The following is a 9,055-nucleotide window of genomic DNA, read 5'->3' as shown; positions in this document are numbered from 1 at the left end:
TAACGATCTTAACAGTCCCATTTCTCCTAAAGAAATAGAAGCAGTCATTAATAGTCTCCCAACTAAAGAAAGCCCAGGACCAGATGGGTTTAATGTAGAGTTCTATCAGACCTTTAAAGAAGATCGAATTCCAGTTCTTCACAAACTATTCCACAAAATAGAAGCAGAAGAAGGTACTCTACCCAATTCATTCTATGAAGCCACAATTACTCTGATACCTAAACCACAGAAAGACCCAACAAAGATAAAGAACCTCCGACTAATTTCCCTCATGGATATCGATGCTACAATACTAAATAAGATTCTAGATAACCGATTCTAAGAACACATCAATCATCCATCCTGACCAAATAGGTTTTATTCCAGGGATGCAGGGATGGTTTAATGTATGGATATCCATAAACTAAAAGACAAAAACCACATGATCATCCAGTTAGATGCTGGGAAAGCATTTGTCAAAATCCAACTCCCATTCATGATAAAAGTCTTGGAAAGATCAGGAATTCAAGGCCCATAACTAAATATAATAAAAGCAATCTACAGCAAACCAGTAGCCAACATCAAAGTAAATGGTGAAAAGCTGGAAGCAATCCCACTAAAATCAGGGACTAGACAAGGCTGCCCACTTTCTCCCTACCTACTCAATATGATACTTGAAGTCCTAGCCAGAGCAATTTGACAACAAAAGGAGATCAAAGGGATACAAATTGGAAAGGAAGAAGTCAAAATATCACTTCTTGCAGATGATATGATATTATATATAAATGACCCTAAAAATTCCACCAGAGAACTCCTAAACCAGATAAACATCTTCAATGAAGTAGCTTGATATAAAATTAACTCAAACAAGTGAATGGCCTTTCTCTACACAAAGGATAAACAGTCTGAGAAAGAAATTAGGGAAACAACACCCTTCTCAATAGTCACAAATAATATAAAATATCTTGGCGGGACTCTAACTAAGGAAGTGAAAGTTCTGTATGATAAGAACTTCAAGTCTCTGAAGAAAAAAATTAAAGATCTCAGAAGATGGAAAGATCTCCCATGCTCATGGATTGGCATGATCAATATAGTAGAAATGGCTATCTTGCCAAAAGCAATCTACAGATTCAATGCAATCCCCATTAAAATTCCAAATCAATTCTTCAACGAATTAGAAAGGGTAATTTGCAAATTTATCAGGAGTAACAAAAAACCTAGGATAGTAAAAACTCTTCTCAATGATAAAAGAACTTCTGGTGGAATCACCATGCCTGACCTAAAGCTGTACTACAGAGCAATTGTGATAAATACTGCATGGTACTGGTATAGGGACAGACAGGTAGACCAATGGAATAGAATAGAAGACCCAGAAATGAACCTATACCCCTATGGTCACTTGATCTTTGATAAGGGAGCTAAAACCATCCAGTGGAAAAAAGACAGCATTTTTGACATATGGTGCTGGCACAACTGGTGGTTATCATGTAGAAGTATGTGAATTGATCCATTCTTATCTCCTTGTACAAAGCTCAAGTCTATAAGACAAAAAGGCCACCAACAGATTGGGAAAGGATCTTTACTAATCCTAAATCAGATAGGGGACTAATATCCAATATATACAAAGAACTCAATAAGGTGGACTCCAGAAAATCAAATAACCCCATTAAAAAATGGGGCTCAGAGCTAAACAAAGAATTCTCTCCTGAGGAATACCGAATGGCTGAGAAGCACCTTAAAAAAATGTTCAGCATCCTTAATCATCAGAGAAATGCAAATCAAAGCAACCTTGAGATTCCACCTCACACCAGTCAGAATGGCTAAGATAAAAAACTCAGGTGACAGCAGATGCTGGGGCAGATGTGTAGAAAGAGGGACACTCCTCCATTGTTGGTGGGATTGCAAGCTTGTACAACCAGTCAGGAAATCAGTCTGGAGTTTCCTCAGATAATTGGGCAAAGTACTATCGGAGGATCCAGTAATACCTCTCCTGGGCGTATATCCAGAAGATGTTCCAACTGGTTAGAAGGATACATGCTCCAGTATGTTCATAGCAGCCTTATTTATAATAACCAGAAACTGGAAAGAACCTAAATGTCCCTCAACAGAGGAACGGATACAGAATATGTGGTACATTTACACAATGGAGTACTACTCAGCTATTAAAAAGAATGAATTTATGAAATTCTTAGGCAAATCGATGGACCTGGTGGGCATCATTTTGTGTGAGGCAACCCAATCACAAAAGAACTCACATGTTATATCTTCACTTGTAAGTGGATATTAACCCAGAAACTTAGAATACCCAAGGTACAATCTGCAAAACACATGAAACTCAAGAAGAACAAAGACCAAAATGTGGACACTTTGCCCCTTCTTAGAATTGGGAACAAAACACCCATCGAAGGAGTTATAGAGACAAAGTTTGGAGGTGAGATGAAAGGATGGACTATCTAGAGACTGCCACACCTGGGGATCCATCCCATAATCAGCCTCCAAACATAGATATCATTGCATAGGCCAGTAAGATTTTGCTGAAAGGACCCTAATATAGCTGTCTCTTGTGAGGCAATGCCAATGCCTGGCAAACACAGAAGTGGATCCTCACAGTCAGCTATTGGATGGAACACAGGGCTCCCAATGGAGGAGCTAGAGAAAGTACCCAAGGAGCTAAAGGGGTCTGCAACCCTATAGTTGGAACAACAATATGAACTAACTAATACCCCCAGAGCTTGTGTCTCTAGCTGCATATGTAACAAAAGATGGCCCAGTCGGCATCATTGGGAAGAGAGGCCCCTTGGTCTTGCAAACTTTATATGCCTCTTTACAGGGGAACACCAGGGCCAAGAAATGGGAGTGGGTGGTTAAGAGATCAGGGTGGGGGGAGGGTTTGGGTACTTTTGGGATAGAATTTCTAAAGTATATGAAGAAAATACCTAATAAAAAATTGGAAAAAATTTCTTTATTAGGCTTTTTGATAAATAGGAAAGGCACAGTTGTAATACAGTTGCTGTATGTTTGCTTCACAATTTTTTATGTGATCAGTTACTGTTAGATAAATTAGTCAAAAGTTTCATATCCAAAAAGAGACTTAATTGTGTTTGTCATATTAGTAATTTTTTAAAAATATTGAAAGCCAATTTAGTGAACTTAAATTCAGCTTTCTGTCTCCCGTTATTTTGCCTATTAACATGGATAATATCAAATCAATAATGCCCTTTACATTTTAATCATTTTAGATATTTTGTATGGCTAATCCTTATTGTCAACTTGACTTCATCTGAAATCAAGTAAAAGTCAAGGAGCTGGGCCTGCCTGTTAAGCATTATCTTATTTCATCATTTGAGGTAGGAAGATCCAATCCTTTTGGTGGCAGCCCACATAAAATGATACTGAATAAAAAGCTTTTGATTTTTGTCTGCTCTTATTTTCACTACAGATTCATCTATCCTGTTGCTGAGCCACTCCTTCACTGGTATTAGATCTACTTCTTAACCATCCCAATGCAGACTGAAGACCAGTGGCTTTCTAGAATTTTCTTGGGACCACAGCACCAGATTGAGAGTTTTAAGTCATCTACAGAATTGCTGAAGTACTTGCACCACAGCCTTTAATTCACTTTAATTAAGACCCTTGTGTGTGTTTTGTCCTTTATCTTTTACTGATCAATGTGGACTAAATTATAATTGCAACATTTCTAAGAAATAATACTTTGAAGACTTTTAGTAACATAATGTGAGTTAGTGAAGGATATTAACATTTTGGAGCAGAATGCTGATTTAGAACCAGTTAGTATTTGAATCAATTTTAATTTTTGTTTAAATTGTACTTGTGAGGAATTTTGAATACCCCAGTGCACTCACATTTCCTTAAAGGGTCTGGTAAATCTGTGGCTGTTTAAAATCTACCCAGCTTGGTGTTACCTCTACCTTATTGTGCTATTATCAGAAACCTAGAATTTACAGTGAAGTAATAAATGAAGTAGTGTCTTAGACATGTATGGTTTTTATTTTCTCATTAAAAGAATAACATTGAGTTATGCATTAAAAGAAAATTTTGAGTCCTTAAATATTTCACATCCTATACCTCAAACCCTTTAATGGCCCCATCCTTTTGTATCTGCCCTCTGCTGTTGCAACATCCCAGCCAAAAGAAAATACAAAATACAAATAAAAAAGAAATCTCACTGTAGAAGATTCAGTATGTTACAGTGTATCATGAAGTTTACCCCTTTGTCCACACATTTTTTCTTTAAGAGATTCTTTACTAGATGTTATTTCAGGAAGATGATGCCCAGGTTCTATCCCAGGAATGTGGATATCTTCTCTCTATAGATCACCATGAGTGAGAAATTTCTTAAGAAGAACCTGAGGGACTGGGGCCACTGAGTCTCAGGGTCAGAAGCAGAAATGGAAAGCTTCATGAATGTATGTGCTACTTCCATGCTTCCAGGCTAGGCAGCAGGGAGGAGAGATCCATGATGTGCCAGGATTCTCTATCAGATACCTTGGAGGTTTGGTGGACAGGAGTTGAACACCTGTTTATTCCAAGTGGTGAACCATAGTGGGCAGCATTAGTTGGAGGCCTGGGCCTGGAACATGAGCAGGGGCTAACTCCTGTGCAGCAACATCTCTGGCCTGATGGCAACTCTATGGAACACATGCAACATTGCTGTGGATCAAGCCCACAATTTGATAGGGGACACCTGCCAGGGCCACAGTCTGGAGGTATTCTTTGCTGCCTTGCTCTCCTGGGAACACAGGGCTGTAGGAGGTGGTGACATTAAGGCCAGCATCTTTAATCATAAATGTAGCATTCACCAAGATCATATCTGCCTGTTTTTACACTTCTCTCAGAAAGTTGACAATGACTTCAGGGCTCAGTCAGGCCCCACCATTCTTCAGAGATATCCCTTGTGTCAGTCAGATGATCCCTTTAAAGGAGCTAGCCGAGGTGAGCATCAGTGTGCCCAATGCTTCTGTCAGAGCAGTTCAGGTCTTGGTGTGTGGAGATAAGGCACTTGTAAAGGCCTGGGACTTTACAACCTCTGTTAGAGATTTCCCCTTCACTATGTCCACAAACTGGACTTTGATTTCCTTCCCAAAGTGGCTCTGGGTCTCCTTGATGCTGGCATCCAGGTGGGCACAATGTAACATTCTCATAGTCCACTAAGGCCTGCTCCCGTGATGACTATTTTGTAAACACGTTCACCGTGACACCAGCACACTGACCAGACTGCAAGGCACAGAGCAGGACACCTTCATCCACAATCCCTCCTTGAGTACTGAAGGGCACTGCTTAAAATTACAAACTCCATTTTACTTTTAGACTCTATTTTATGTTAGCTTGCCCCTAAATTGAACTCAGTTACTGGAAAATCCCAATTTGTTCCAGGAACTGAGACGTCCCTAGCAACAGCCACTCCAGTCCTAGTGACAGCCAATTACTCTTATAAGGAAAGCACCTAATGTTCCAGATGTCCTTAAAATAGATTGCTTAAGTAAGCAACCATTGTTCATACCAGGCTGAAATCATCACTAGCCAATAGAAATGTACCAAGCTGCAATTTTCAAATGTCAACCAATCATGTAACTGCAAAGTTGGAAAGCCTCTTACTCTGCTGCAACTGTGATAAAAAGGCAAGGCTAAGCCTTTAATCCCAGCACTTAGGAGGCAGAGGCAGTCGTATTTCTGAGTTTGAGGCCAGTCTGGTCTACAAAGTGAGTTCCAGGACAGCCAGTGCTATAAAAAGAAACCCTGTCTCAAAAAACAAAACAAAACAAAACAAAACAACAACAACAACAAAATTCCCCGAAACAAAAAACAAACAAACAAACAAAAGGCAAGGCTTCACCAGCTCAGGCACTTCCACACCCAGCTACTATATTGGAGAGGTTGAAGGGTCCAAGCTCAAGCTTGAATTTTGAATGTATTGGATTCCCAGTTGTTTTTAATAGTTTGTGGGGACCTCGAGATCTGTGTATAACAATTCAATACTCACGTGCCCATATAGCACCATTCTGCAAGTCTGTGGTGGAGGGCAGAACAGGAGTGTGGACAGTAATGAAATCACAGGGAGATACCTTACAGCACTACTTAATTTGTTCTATGAAGCCACAGTTATACTCATACCTAAACCATACAAAGACTCAGCAAAGAAAGAGAACTTCAGACCAACTCCCTTATGAATATTGATCCAAAAATACTCAATAAAAGTCTCACAAACCAAATCCAAGAACACATCAAACACATCACTCACCACAATCAATTAAGCTTCATCCCAGCCAGGGGTGTGGGAATAGTTCAATATATGAAAATCCATCATTGTAATCCAATATATAAACAATCTCAATGGAAAAAGTCCCATGATCATTTCAATAGATGCTGAAAAAGCATTCGACAAAATACAACACCCCTTCCTGTTAAAAGTCCTCAGGAGAACAGGAATTCATGGCACATACCTAATCATAATAAAAACAATATGTAGCAAACCAACAAAGTTAAATAGAGAGAAACTAGAAGCAATCCCATTAAAATAAGGGACAAAGAAGGCTGCCTATTCTCTACCTATCTATTTAATATAGTACTTGAAATTCTATCTAGAGAAATTGAACAACAAAAGGAGATTAAGGGGATACAAATTATATATAAATTATAAGGAAGAAGTCAAGATATCACTATTTGCAGATGATATGATAGTATATATAAGTGACCCCAAAATTTCTACTAGAGAATTCCTTTAGTTGATAAACAACTTCAGCAATGTGGCTGGCTATAAAATTTACAAAAAAAAAATCAGTAGCCTTTCTTTATACAGATGATAAACAGGCTGAAAAAGAAATTAGGGAAACAAGATCATTTACAATAGCCACAAATAATATAAAATATCTTGGTGTAACTCTAGCCAAGCAAGTAAAAGATCTATATGACACAATCTTCAAGTCCCTGATGAAAGAAATTGGAGAAGACCTCAGAAGATGGAAATATCTCCCATGCTCATGGATTGGTAGGATTAACATTGGAAAACTGGCCATCATTCTAAAAGCAATCCAATCTCCATCAAAATTTGAACATAATCTTTCACAGATAAGGAAAGAGCAATTCTCAGCTCCACATGAAAAACCAAAAAACCTAGGATAGCCCAAAGAATTTCAACAATAAAAGAACTTCTGGAGGAATGAATCACCATCCCTGACCACAAGCTGTATTACAGAGCAATCGTGATAAAAACCACAGGATATTGGTACAGAGACACACAGGTTGATCAATGAAATAGAATTGAAGACCCAGAAATAAACCCACAAACCTATAGACAGTTGATCTCTGAAAAAGAAGACAAAACCATACAACAGAAAAAAGAAAACATCTTCAACAAATGGTGCTGGTCTAGCCGGAGGTCTGCACATAGAAGAATGCAAATTGATCCATATGTATTACCTTGTACATAGCTCAAGTCCAGGTGGATACAGGACCTCAACATCAAACCAGATAGACTGAATCTAATAGAAGAGAAAGTGGGAAGTAACTTCTAATGCACTGACACAGGGAAAACTTTCCTAAACTGAACCCCAATGGTTCAGATTCTAAGATCAACAAGTAATAAATGTGATCTCATGAAACTGCAAAACTTTCATAAGGCAAGGCACACTGGCAATAGGACAAAACAAAAAACTACAGATTAAGAAAAGAACTTCATTAACCCTGGATCTGATAGAGGGCTAATATCCAATATATATAAAGAACTCAAGAAGTTAGACTTCAAAACTCCACATAACCCAATTTAAAAAATGGACTACAGCATTAAACAGAATTCTTTTTTTTTTAATTTTTAATATTTTTATTACATATTTTCCTCAATTACATTTCCAATGCTATCCCAAAAGTCCCCCATAGCGCCCCCCACTTCCCTACCCACCCATTCCCATTCTTTTGGCCCTGGCATTCCCCTATATTGGGGCATATAAAGTTTGCAAGTCCAATGGGCCTCTCTTTCCAGTGATGGCCGACTAGGCCATCTTTCAATACATATGCAGCTAGACACAAGAGCTCCGGGGTTCTGGTTAGTACATCATGTTGTTCCACCAATAGGGTTGCAGATCCCTTTAGCTCCTTGGGTACTTTCTCTAGCTTCTCCATTGGGAGCCCTGTGATACATCCAATAGCTGACTGTGAAAATCCACTCCTGTGTTTGCTAGGCCCCGGCATCATCTCACAAGAGACAGCTATATTTGGGTCCTTTCAGCAAAATCTTGCTAGTGTATGCGATGGTGTCAGCGTTTAGAAGCTGCTTATGGGATGGATCCCTGGATACGGCAGTCTCTAAATGGTCCATCCTTTCATCACAGCTACGAACTTTGTCTCTGTAACTCCTTCCCTGGGTGTTTTGTTCCCAATTCTAAGAAGGTGCACAGTGTCCACACTTTGGTCTTCATTCTTCTTGAGTTTCATGCGTTTAGCAAATTGTATCTTATATCTTGGGTATCCTAAGTTTTGGGCTAATATCCACTTATCAGTGAATACATATTGTGTGAGTTCTTTTGTGATTGTGTTACTTCACTCAAGATGATGCCCTCCAGGTCCATCCATTTGGCTAGGAATTTCATAAATTCATTCTTTTTAATAGCTGAGTAGTACTCCATTGTGTAAATGTACCATAATTTCTGTATCCATTCCTCTTGTGAGGGACATCTGGGTTCTTTCCAGCTTCTGGCTATTATAAATAGGGCTGCTATGAACATAGTGGAACATGTGTCCTTTTTACCGGTTGGGACATCTTCTGGATATATGCCCAGGAGAGGTATTGCTGGATCCTCCGGTAGTAATATGTCCAATTTTCTGAGGAACCGCCAGACTGATTTCCAGAGTGGTTGTACAAGCTTGCAATCCCACCAACAATGGAGGAGTGTTCCTCTTTTTTTTTTTAATTTTTAATATTTTTATTACATATTTTCCACAGTTACATTTCCAATGCTATCCCAAAAGTCCCCCATAGCGCCCCCCACTTCCCTACCCACCCATTCCCATTCTTTTGGCCCTGGCATTCCCCTATATTGGGGCATATAAAGTTTGCAAGTCC

At 39.1% G+C, this 9,055-nt stretch overlaps 1 pseudogene; it reads right to left on the bottom strand.

Annotated features, from left to right (window-relative positions):
- Positions 1 to 4,376: 4,376 nt before the first annotated feature.
- Positions 4,377 to 7,425, bottom strand: LOC110307355 (D-3-phosphoglycerate dehydrogenase pseudogene; annotated as a pseudogene).
- Between the last annotated feature and the right edge of the window lie 1,630 nt (positions 7,426 to 9,055).

This window comes from Mus caroli, unplaced genomic scaffold, assembly GCF_978045245.1.
Source record: "Mus caroli unplaced genomic scaffold, Mus_caroli_1 scaffold_14, whole genome shotgun sequence".
NCBI classification, from domain to species: Eukaryota; Metazoa; Chordata; class Mammalia; order Rodentia; family Muridae; genus Mus; species Mus caroli.
The sequence above is the reverse complement of the archived record's forward strand: the minus strand, read 5'-3'. Positions and strand labels throughout refer to the sequence as shown.